Here is a 12,500-nt window from a genome sequence, read left to right as displayed (position 1 = left end):
CCCGTAGGAGTCCGGATGAAGTCTACCTGCAATTGAAGTCGGGGGCGAAGTCCGACTCCCGTAGGAGTCCGGATGAAGTCTTCCTGCAGCCGAAGTTGGGGACGAAGTCCGGCTCCCGTAGGAGTCCAAACGAAGTCTACCTACAATTGAAGTCGGGGGTGAAGTCCGACTCCCGTAGGAGTCCGGATGAAGTCTTCCTGCAGCCGGAGTCGGGGACGAAGTCCGGCTCCTGTAGGAGTCCGGACGAAGTCTACCTGCAATTAAAGTCGGGGGTGAAGTCCGGCTCCCGTAGGAGTCTAGGTGAAGTCTACCTGCAATTGAAGTCGGGGGCGAAGTCCGGCTCCCGTAGGAGTCCGGATGAAGTCTTCCTGCAGCCAGAGTCGGGGACGAAGTCCGGCTCCCATAGGAGTCCGGATGAAATCTTCCTGCAGCCGGAGTCGGGGATGAAGTCCGGCTCCCGTAGGAGTCCGGACGAAGTCTACCTGCAATTGAAGTCGGGGGCGAAGTCTGGCTCCCGTAGGAGTCCGGATGAAGTCTTCCTACAGCCGGAGTCGGGGACGAAGTCTGGTTCCCGTAGGAGTCCGGACGAAGTCTACCTATAATTGAAGTCGGGGACGAAGTCCGGCTCCCATAGAAGTCCGGACGAAGTCTTCCTGCAGCCGAAATCGAGGATGAAGTCCGGCTCCCATAGGAGTCCGGACGATGTCTACCTGCAATTAAAGTCGGGGGCGAAGTCCGGCTCCCGTAGGAGTCCGTGCGAAGTCTATCTGCAATTGAAGTGGGGGCGAAGTCCGACTCCCATAGGAGTCTGGATGAAGTCTTCCTGCAGCCAGAGTCGGGGATGAAGTCCGACTCCCGTAGCAGTCCGGATGAAGTCTACTTGCAATTGAAGTCGGGGCGAAGTCCGGCTCCCGTAGGAGTCCGGATGAAGTCTTCCTGCAGCCGGAGTCGGGGACGAAGTCCGACTCCCGTAGGAGTCCGGACGAAGTCTACCTGCAATTAAAGTCGGGGACGAAGTTCGGCTCCCGTAGGAGTCCGGGCGAAGTCTACCTACAATTGAAGTCGGGGGCGAAGTCCGGCTCCCGTAGGAGTCCGGATGAAGTCTTCCTGCAGCCGGAGTTGGGGACAAAGTCCGACTCCCGTAGGAGTCCGGACGAAGTCTACCTGCAATTGAAGTCGGGGATGAAATCCGACTCTCGTAGGAGTCCGGACGAAGTCTACCTGCAATTAAAGTCGGGGATGAAGTCCGACTCCCGTGGGAGTCCGAACGAAGTCTAGAAGGTGGTCGATCATCGTGGAAACTTGGGTGGAGTCCGTCCATCACAAAGAATCCGGTCGATGCAGGTGGGGGCTTATCCATCGGCAAAACTTGAGAGTGTTGCGGAGGCTCGGCCGCCAGAGAGGTTCGGAGAGATGTAGCCGAAGGTCGAAAGTCGGTAGAATCTCCGGAGGGTCACTCCTGTCATGTCACGCCCCGAACCCAACATCCGGATCGGATACGTGATGGCCGCACACTCCTTAGAGCAAGCCCTAAAGAATATGCAAGGCCAAAATAAATCATTACAACCTTAACATCCATAACAATTAATTTCAGTGATAATTCATAAAACCTTGCATAATTATAATTTAAATTTCTTCAATTATCTGATTAGATACTATGACACTCTATTTATCCTTCTGTTCACTCGTAAATCCAAGCCATAGCCAATCTAAGTCATCCTGTAACTCTGAAAAGAAAAGAAAGATGAAAGGGTGTGAGCTTTACAGCCCAGTAAGAATTTCCATATCACACTGATATAGTAATATAGTCTGAAAATAAGGATAAGCAATAAAATATAAAATCTCATGTTCAATGTCCAGAATAATGCAAACATCCATAAATCTTCTGTCTTAGATGCATCATCATATGTTAACAGGTGAAACTCTTTTTTTTTCAACAATTATTTCATATCTTATCTTTCATTTCTCCTTTCATAATCACATGATTTTTAACCTTTTCTTTCTGGTTCTGGACTATCCAAGTCTATACCTCAGTCACCATCCGGATCGAATCCACTTAAAAAGTCTTTCAAGACTGTCTCAGGATGAGCTCTTGGCCGGCTGTCCCACGTACCAAAGCCCGTGAGAGGCTGTCCCAGGCATAAGCTCCTGGCGGGCTGTCCCAGGCATGAGCTCCTGGCCGGCTGATCCACCTGTAAGCCAGTGGGGGCTGTCCCAGGCATAAGCTCCTGGCGAGCTGTCCCAGGCATAAGCCCCTGGCCGGCTGTTCCACATGACAAGACTAGTCCATACCATATATCTCTTTCTTTTCATTTAATCATTATGTGTTGATTTTATCAAATCAATTCCGACTTACATTACGATCAATTTAGATATGTCATATCCATATAATCATGCCATCAATCTCTGATACATATATATTGACATAACATACTAATGCTCAAAATCAAATAACAGTATCTCAGATATAATAAATTTATCGATCTCAAATCCGATGATGCAAAACTTATAATGCAAGACCAACAGTAAAATAGCATATATATAATGGTGATCATGTATAGAAATTCTTACCTTTATCGGTGACTGATCCAAGCACAGAAATCAATATTCTTCTTTGATTTATGAATTTTTTTAACAAAATATTCTACTCGATATCATATGCAGACAATCATCTCTTCATGATCCTGATCAATATAAGAATCACATATAGAGAAATTACCGATAATCGATCCTGATAACACAAATCAAAGACCTCTCTTAGGATTAATCAAAATTAGGACTTGTCTATGTATCAGGATCCTCCACTGATCCATAAGACTTTTAGAGAGAGAAAATTCATGAAGAGAGAGAAAATTCTAGAGAGAGAAAGTAGAGAGAGAAAGTGAGAGAGAAACTTTCATATCCTTTCGATGAATCACTCATGATCGAGATCATTAGAGGTCCTATCAGGGTGACTTAAAATGAATCCAGTGTTACAATTTCGAATAGGATCGGCTGGGATCAGATCTACCGTACGAATTTCGGAGCAATCTCAAATCATCATATTTTTATTTCAAATTTATCCTAAGGTCTGTGATGTAATCAAAGAGAGAAAAATACTAGAGAGATAAAATTCATAAAAAGAGAGAAAAAGATCTAGAGAGAGAATCTAGAGAAAGAAACTGGAGAGAGAAGGTAGAGAGAGGAGAGAGAGAAAATTTTTTTTCTCTTCTTCTTCTTTTTATTTTATTTTATTTTATTTTTATTTTTTTCTTTCTCTTTTTTTTTCTTTTTCTTTTTCCTTTTTCTTTTCTTTTTTCTTTTTCCTTTTTCTTTTCTTTTCTTTTCTTCTTCTTCTTCCTTCTTCTTTTCTTTTCTTCCCGCGGCCTCCCTTGGCTGAAACAGGAGAAGACCGTGAGGTCCCCCCCTTGGTAGCTCGGGCTCCGACGGCTTGGTCGGAGATCCGGCAGCAGGTGGAGGCGGCGGTGGAGCAAGGGATGGCCGGCGGCAAGGTTCGGCCGGTAAAATCAAGGGAAAATTCAGAAAATAGGGAATTTCTTTTACGACTAATTTTTGGCAAAGTCGATGGCCGACGGTGAGGCCTTGGGCTAGGGGAGAAAGGGAAGAGGGAGAGGAAGAAGATTTTGAGCCTTACCTGAGCTCCGGTGGCCTCTTCAACCTTTAATTTTTGATGAACACGAGAAGAGGCTGCCGCGGGTTCCACGGAGAAAAGAGGAGGATTTAAGCTTGAAGATCGCCGGTGGAGGTTTGAGAGGGAGAGGGAAGGCTTATTCATGGAGGATCCTAGAGTTTTAAGAGACCTAGAGCCCTTCTCGATCGGGATTCATCGGAGAAGAAGACTCCCTTCGGGAGTCTCCTTCCGTTTCCCCCTTTTTTTTTTACTGTGGGTTGATTCTGGGCCCAATTTGGGCCGGGGTATTACATGTCACGAACTTCGGCTGGGGGATATTTTATACCCAATACCAGTCTCCCTACTTTCGAGTTCGAGTTTCGAATGAAGGAAGTACAAAAAAATTTTCACAGCCGAAGTTGTCCCCTTGAATCCTGCACTCGATCGCCCTCAGATATTCTGGCATTTAATGCGCGTGTGCTGGAGTCTTTTCGAATCGGGGCGATCTGAAGGGACCTTTCGAAATTTTTGCTGGTGCGTTGGCCCAGGTACGGTGCAGTAATGGCTCTGTCAGCTGTCAGCTGCTTTTAGCCGCCTGTGGTGGCGAGTGGGACACGTGGCGAGCATGGATCGGCCTGGGGAGATCCGTGATCATTATAGTGTCGGATCCCAGGATCTATTTAAACCCGCCTTTCCGCCTTCAGGAGTCTCATTCTACCTGAGAGTTCTGTCAGTGTTTGCCTTCTCTCCGAGAGCTTTGACCCTCTTTGGCGTCCACTTTGGCCCTAAGCATTCTTCGAGTCATCCCTGTCCTCGCCCCTCTGCATCCTTCGGAGCGATCTAGGTTAGTCCCGAAATTTTCATTTTTCTTCTTGCCATCTAGGTGCCCTTTCTCCTCCATTTTTCTTCTGCCGCATTCCTCTGGCTTGGTCCCCCGCAAACCTTTCGCCTCTTGTCCCGTCTGATTTCTCCAGGATCTTTAGGGTCTTTATTTGAAATATCCTCCAGCACCTCCGCCTCTAGTGGTTCCAGGAGTTCGTCCACCTCAGCCCCCCAGAACCCCCACACTGTAGACGAACCCACATCTAGGGCTGGGCCTCGCCTGATTTTTGCGTCGGGTGCCATTCCCTGTTCCCTGACTCCGGATGAACTTTTACTGATAAGGGTTCAGTATGGAGTTTCTCCGGAGTACGATCTGGAGCTTCCTGGTCCTGCCGACCGGGCTAGCACCCCCCCACCTGGCCGTTTCTACCTGTATCAGGAGGCCTTCCGCGTCGGACTCCAGCTTCCGCTTCCGCCCTTCGTCGTCGCCCTTTTCTATTTTTTAGACATTTCTTTAGCTTGGTTGCGCCGAATTCCTTTAGGTTTTTATAGGATTCCTCTCCCTTTGCCATGTAGTCGAAGTTCAGCCATCTCTTTCTTTATTTAGGTATTTTTACACCTTCAAGCGCCACCCCTCGGCGAAGGACTGGTGGTATTTCTCTCCTCAGTTTGGCAAGAAGGGGTTGCTGAAAGGTGCTCCCTCTTCAATCCACAACTGGAAGGGGAAGTACCTTTTCGTCCAATGCCCGACCTTGAGGCTGGGATTGCCCCCTTGGGGCTCTCTAAGGGACTCTGTCCGTAGGGCTCCTAGCTTGGGGGAGGACGACCTTCAGGCCGCCTGAAAACTTCTTAGTTACTCAACTCCTTCCCTTCCCAACCTTCTGAGGGAGCAGTTTTTGTTCAACATCGGCTTGAGCCCCCTGGACCCTGCGAGTATCCCATCTTTCCCTTCCTTTTCTTTTCTCCCGCTCTTCTTCTCTCTCTCTCTTTTCTTCCTTTTTTTTTTATTACTGATCTCTTTTCCTCTCTCTTCTTTTTTTTTTTTCAGGAATGGACGCGAAGCAGCACGGATGCTCGCCAGGGGCCTCAAGGCTCACAAAAAGAAAGATGCCGCGGCCTCCGGATCGATAAAGAAGGCCAGAACGGAAAGACGAGCTCGGTCATGCCTACCCAGACGGCCCTTGCGGTCGACGTTCCTTCAGATGCCGAACCTCCGGCTCCCCAGGCCTCTTCAAGGAGTCCCCCCGTTGAGGCTCCCACTTCGGGGGTCCGCTTCGAGGAGGCGCCAGGGGTTGAGAGGGGGAGGAGAAGGAAGTCGGTGGCCCGCAGGGTGAGTAGCCGTCGAGCTGCCATCGAAGAGTCCCTCGATTCTGAAGGAGAGCTGGGGGAGAATTCCTTTAATGACAGGGACCTGATAAAGCGACTGATCGACGGCTGCATCCTGTCCGAAGTCGTCAGAGGATTGATCGCGCCAATCCCGAACAGCGGGTTTGAGACTTTCTAGGGTCCTTTCTCGAGGTAAACAGATTCACCTTCCCCCTTCTCCTCGCTCCTTCGTTTTATTAATTCTCAGCCTTCGTTCTGACCTCCTAGCCGCCCTTGCAGATCGGGCACCAGCTCCTTGCCAATATCGAGGCGACGAACCGGGCGAAGAGGGACGCCATCCAGGTGGAGGAGAGTCGCCGGGCCGAAGTTGCTCGCCTTAAAGAAAAGGCAGCCGAGGTAGCCACCCTCCAAGAGGTCCTGGAGAAAGAAAAGCAGGCTCTGGAGAAAGAAAAGCAGACCTCGGAGGAGACGGTGAGGAAGGCGGAGGTCGAGGTCACAAATTTGGCGGAGTAGATCCCGGTCCTGATCTCGGAGGCCAGGTTCTAGCGGTGGAGGAGTTCAAGGCCTCTGCGGAGATGAGGGACCTGAACGTCAAGTTCGGCCAAGAAGCATTCATCAAAGGATTCGAGCTCTGCCAGGAGAAGGTGGTCAGAAAATTTCCGAGCTCGATCTCAGCTTCTTGGACGAGGCATCTGAAGACGAAGCCGGGCCCTCTTCCACTGCCACTGCCACCGCAGCACCCCTTCCAAGAACACCGAGCTCCCCGACTCCTACTTCAGAGGTCTGAGACCTCTGACTTTGTATTTTTCTTTTATTGCAATTTTTCTGTTCCCTCTTATCTTTAAGAAATATTCAATCAATAAAATTGGGTTTCTCCTTTTGGAGGACTTCTCCACTCTGCTCTCCTTTTTTTTGTTTTGCTTTATGCAATGAGATGCACCTTGACGCTTTTGTCTCCCGATAGCAGTGTCCTGCCGAAGCGCTTCCCCTGCCACAGGGGATTCCGCTGAAGTCCACGATCCAACGTCTGAAGAAGAAAGTTCATCATTTAACAAAAAGGTCGAAGGAGATGGATGGTGAGCTTCGCAGATTGAGGGAGAGCCACTCTGAAGCCACCGCGGAGGCCACCCACTTTCGGAACCTCCATGTGAAGGAGATCATGGAGTACAGTCAGAGGAAAGTAAACTTCGAGAAGGAGCTCGAGGAACACAAGAAGCGCACCAGCGACCGATCTTGGGCTCAAGCTACCAAGATCAGTTCTCTCAGAGTGGAGCTGTCGGCTGCACAGGAGAGGATTAGCCAGTTGGAAGGAAGCTCGTCCCGGCTTCCGACTCGGGCCGACTGCGATCGAAAATGGTCGAAGAAGTTCTCTGACCTTCAGCAACAGCTCCAGGATGTCGAGGCGAGCTATGACGCGTACCGGGCCGGCTGGTGCAGGTAGGTGGACGAATACAGGGAGAAAGCTCAGGATGGCGACCGACGAGGTTGCCCGCCTTCAAAGGCAGCTAGTTGAAGGGGCTCAGTTTGCTTCCGTTCGAGATTCTGACGAACTTCAATCCCTGAGAAGAACCGTAGAAGAGCTATCTGTCACCCTTGGGGAGGGGAAGGCCGAACTGCAGTAATTGAAGATCCAGCTGGTATACGAGCAGCGGGCAGTCAAGGATGCAGAGGCGAAATCTGAGGTCCTGAAAAAAAGATACCGAGAGACGGAGAACGAAAGCCAGCGGCTTCATCGGAGATATATGAAAATGCTAATAAGAAAGAAGGAATTGGAAGAAGAAGTCGAGAGCTTAAGGCACTCCCTGATGAGGGTCGAAGCCGAAAGTTCAAAGTCGGAGGAAGCCGGGCCCCCTTAGGGCTCTTTTTATCCTTCGTCCCTCTAAGTGTCTTCTTTTGTCGCTTGTCTGTTTGTTGTCGCCGTTGTTGTTGTCGTTGTTATTTTTTTTTTCGATCTTTCAGGCTCTGTAACGCATATTTTACTAATGAAATGAAAAGGTCTTTGTTACCTTATCCGTACGTCGTGTTGAATTATCGTGCATCGGACTTCTTTCATTTTTGTCCCGTGCAATGTCGATGTTGTTCGAAGGTTCCTTGTTCATCTTTGTATTAGGTCGTCATTACCGAGTTTCTTGTGCTTTTGATTGGTTTGGCGTCGACGCCGCTTGGAGGTTCCTAGTCATCGCCGTGTCGATTTGCCTTCTGTTCGCGACCGTAGATCTTACTTTCTCTTCCTCCCTCTTCATAGAGACGAGGTCCTTTGTGCTTTTAGTGTAGTTCGGCCTCCATTTTTTGTTGGGATAGCCCACCGCTGTTCCTTCATATTTTCCTCCTTCTTCTCTCTTTTTTTTTTTTAGGCAAAGGTTCTCCCTAGCTTTTTACGGAATCGCGGTAGCGTAGAAGGATCGCCGAGAAGGTTTTCTTCTTTCTTGCCGGGTCTCAATTGATCGAACCTTAATTGATGTCGAGACGAGGTTCTTCTCCTATTTCTGATGTGATCGATTTCAGCTCAGGTTAGGACGAGGTTCTCCTTCTGTTTCTAATGGGGTTGTGGGAGCACATATGGGCACTATATGGCCTCTCCCTCCATCCGATCTACAAACAACCGGGCCTTCGATCTTGCTCATGTTAGGGCGAGGTTCTCCTCCTGTCCCTAACATGGCTGTGGGGGCGCATATGGGCACTGTATAGCCTCTCCCCCCATCCGGTCTACAAGTAACCGGGCCTTCGACCTTGCTCGTATTAGGACGAGGTTCTCCTTCTGTCCCTAACATGGCTGTGGGGACGCATATGGGTGCTGTACGGCCTCTCCCCCCATCCGGTCTATAAATAATCGGGCCTTCGACTTTGCTCATGTTAGGACGAGGTTCTCCTCCTGTCCCTAACATGGCTGTGGGGGTGCATATGGGCGCTGTACGGCCTCTCCCCCCATCCGATCTACAAATAATCGGGCCTTCGACTTTGCTCATGTTAGGACGAGATTCTCTTCCTGTCCATAACATGGCTGTGGGGGCGCATGTGGGCGCTGTATGGCCTCTTCCCCCATCCGGTCTACACATAACCGGGCCTTCGACCTTGCTCATGTTAGGGCGAGGTTCTCCTCCTGTCCCTAACATGGCTGTGGGGGTGTATATGGGCGCTGTACGGCCTCTCCCCCCATCCGGTCTACAAATAATCAGGCCTTCGACCTTGCTCACATTGAGATTTATTTTTGTTGTCCGATGGGGTCGTCCCCTGTCGTTATAAGTCTATGCCAAAAAGGAAAAGATATGCAAGTCTGAAAGAAATCTTGATTTAAAGCGAGATCGTTCGCAATACATTTAAAAGTTTTCAAACCCCAGGGCTGTGGAAGGTCTGCTTCCTGTCAAGGTCCTCCAGAGATGGAGTTGATGATCCCAATTGGAGGCCAATCTCCGGGCTGCTCTTCCCTCCTTGGCAGCTCAGGCTGTGGCAGGGTCCTTGGCCGATCTTCTCTACCCTCAGACTGACGCCGAATGAACCTATCGAGTCGACCTCGTCGGATGAGCTCCTCGATCTCGTCTCGGAGCTGGATGTATTCCTCCGTGTCGTGGCCGTGGTCACGATGGTAGAGGCAGAACTTATTAGGATTGCGCTTCCCAAGGTGTGTGCGCATCCTCTCTGGCGTTGGGAGCTGCTCTCTGACCTCCATCAGCACCTGAGTTTTCGATGCGTTGAGGGGGCATAGCTGCAGAATCTTCCTGGGGGAGAGCCCCGTCGAGCCCGGCGCTCCGGGCTTCCCTGCCTGCGTGCTCGGGGAGGGGTCTGGACACGCTTGTGCCTGGGAGGAGTTCGAGAATGTGGTCGAGCTTCTCTCGGCCCTTTTTTGACTGCGGACTTACTCAAGTCTCCCGCCTGCCGCTCCCTCACGGTCTCCTCATCCTTCATTTTGAAGGCTTCTTCCGCTCAGGCGTACCCTTCGGTCCGAGCCAACAGGTCAGCAAAATCTCTGGGATACTTTTTCAGAAAGAATAAAAGGTCATTCTTCTGAAGGCCGCCTTTCAGGGCGGCCATCGCTACCGATTGGTCCAAGTTCCGGACCTCCAATGCGGCGATATTGAAACGGTTGATGTAGGTCTGAATGGACTCCCCCTCCCTCTGCTTGATGTTGATGAGGGACTCCGAACCCTTCCAGGGACGCCGGCTGCTAACAAAATAAGCCACAAACTGGTGGCTCATCTGATCAAAGGAAAAGATGGTACCCGGCTTCAGTGCCGAGTACCAGTTTCTCGCCGCTCCTTTCAAGGTGGATGGGAAGGCTCGGTATAGAATGACGTCGGGCGCGCCATGAAGCAGCATCATTGTCCGAAAGGCCTCCAGGTGGTCAACTGGGTCCGAAGTCCTGTCGTAGCTTTCAAACTGAGGGAGCTTGAAGTTTGGCAGGATCGGTTCCTGCATGATCATTTGAGAAAAGGGAGGGTCAGTACAAATATCCTCACCATAAGCGGAGGGAGCGTGGCAGAGTTCTTCGATCCGTCGGTTCATCTCCTGGAGCCTCTGATCTAGAAAATCCTCTCGACTACGGGTCTCAAGAGTCTTCTGACAGAATGGAGGTAGAGATCTTCCAGGGGTGAAATCGTGGTCTGACTGAGGGCTCTCCACCCTCGAATTCATCTTTCCAGGAAAGACAGGGCGGCTGGCCCAAGTGGCCCGTCCTACCATCGAATTTTGGAGTTCTGGTGATGCTCTCTCCAGTCGCACTGATGTCTGCGGCTGCTGCTGCTGTTGTATGGCCTGCACAGCTTCAGTGAGGCCTCTGACCTGCTGCACCAGTAGGTCGAATTGCTCCGCGCCAACCGCCGTTGCCGGAGGAGGGGAGGAGGCTGAGAAACTGGAGGGGAGGCCGGAGCCTGAGATCTGGCCGTGGAGACCGTGGATCACCGCGTGGATGCTTTGTGGGGAGGCATCGGGCGTAGACCTAGTGGGGGAAAGAGGAGAGGATGTCGTAAAAGATGACTGGAGGTGGTCCCATTGAGTGCTCCTTTAAGAACAAGGGTACTGCGAAGACACAGAGTCCTTCCTCTAGCGCCAATCCTGTTGGAGCAAAAATCCACCTGCATCGGAGAAGCTGGAGTCGAGGGAGTCGCGGTCGCCGTCGGGACCTGCAAAGGAAGTCTAAATCGGAGTTGGGGGTACTCCGACAAGACCCTCTGACGCTCAAGTCAGTTCTCTGCCTCAACAAGAATGGAGTGCTCGAACGAAAAATTTAGCAGAGTTTTGGGATAGAAATTAGAGCTTAGAGAATAACGTATCTGAGATCTCCCTTTTATAGACGGAGGGGGCAACAGACTGATAGCGATGTTTGTAACCGTCTGGCAGTGGACTGCTCGGGGTGAAGAGGAGTTTGTTGTGAAGAGTAGTGGGGTGGAGTTGTGGCTGTCACCATGGCTCGCCACGTGGAGTCTGTTACGGAGAGTGGAGCGGCATCCGTTGTCGCGACTCGTCAAGGAGTGGTGGAGCCGTGCAGTATCCGTCGCAGAAAGTGGAGCAAAATCATGGCCATTACTGCGGCCTGCCGCGTGGAGCCTGTTACGGGGAGTGATGGAGCCGCACAGAATCCATCGCAAGAGGTGGAGCAGAGTCGTGGCCGTTACTGTGGCCTGTCAGGGAGTCCAGGCCTGTCGATCGAAGTTCGGTTGAAGCGCCTGGCGAAGAGAGATGGCTATCCATCTGAAAGGAGCTCGGATGCTGCTGGTGGACTGTCTACCGTTGGGTGCCTTGAGCGTTAGTACTATAGGTGAGGGCCATATGCTGTAGGAGCCCAATCAGAGGCTTTCTGTAGATGAAGTCCGACTCCCGTAGGAGTCCAGATGAAGTCTTCCTGCAGTCGGAGTCGGGGATGAAGTCCGGCTTCCGTAGGAGTCCGAACGAAGTCTACCTGCAATTGAAGTCGGGGATGAAGTCCGGCTCTCGTAGAAGTCCGGATGAAGTCTTCCTGCAGCCAGAATCGGGGATGAAGTTCGGCTCCCGTAGGAGTCCGGACAAAGTCTACCTGCAATTAAAGTCCGGGGCGAAGTCCGGCTCCCGTAGGAGTTCGGGCAAAGTCTACCTGCAATTGAAGGCGGGGGCGAAGTGTTGGGAATAGTGTCCCAAAGCCAATCATCAGCCTGTTGACGGTTGTGCTCCTTTTGTATTAGTACATGAATTATAAATAAATAAAAGTTATTTTGGTATTTTTTCATCACAAATGTTTCATCTTCTAATGAACTCCTATGTTGTGGTGAAGTCCTTAGGACTATTTAGACTCGACAAAGGAGGATTTGTCGCTTAGTCCTTAAACATGTTCGCGACCAAATGATACGTTGTTACCAAGGACGACAACGTTTATCGAGCATAGATCGTTGTGTGCCATATGGGTTGGTTGTCCTCATAACCAAAGAGTGTGGAGACACTGGTATGGCATACAGGTGAGATGTAATGGTACATCTGCACTGAACGTGACCAACTCCGGAGCTATTTCTGCTGTCAAGATTTGCTCCGATGGGATATGGGTATAAATGTCCCTCCGACCTGAGACCGTCACGGTGACTTGCAAGCAACTCACTGCACTTAGGCACTGGACTATCTGAATTTCTAATTCAGTGACGGAAGGCTGCTGGGTGTAGTCAAGTACTTGACTTGTCGGTGCGTGTGTCAAGATGGGATTGACCACTCCAGTTTAGGAGCTGTGTACAGTCGTGTTTCAATTTAGCAAAACTTTGGCCAGGATAGTCCTAGTGAGGAGTCA

Source organism: Elaeis guineensis, chromosome 4 (genome assembly GCF_000442705.2).
Source record: "Elaeis guineensis isolate ETL-2024a chromosome 4, EG11, whole genome shotgun sequence".
Lineage (NCBI taxonomy): Eukaryota > Viridiplantae > Streptophyta > Magnoliopsida > Arecales > Arecaceae > Elaeis > Elaeis guineensis.
This window is presented reverse-complemented; position numbering follows the sequence as displayed.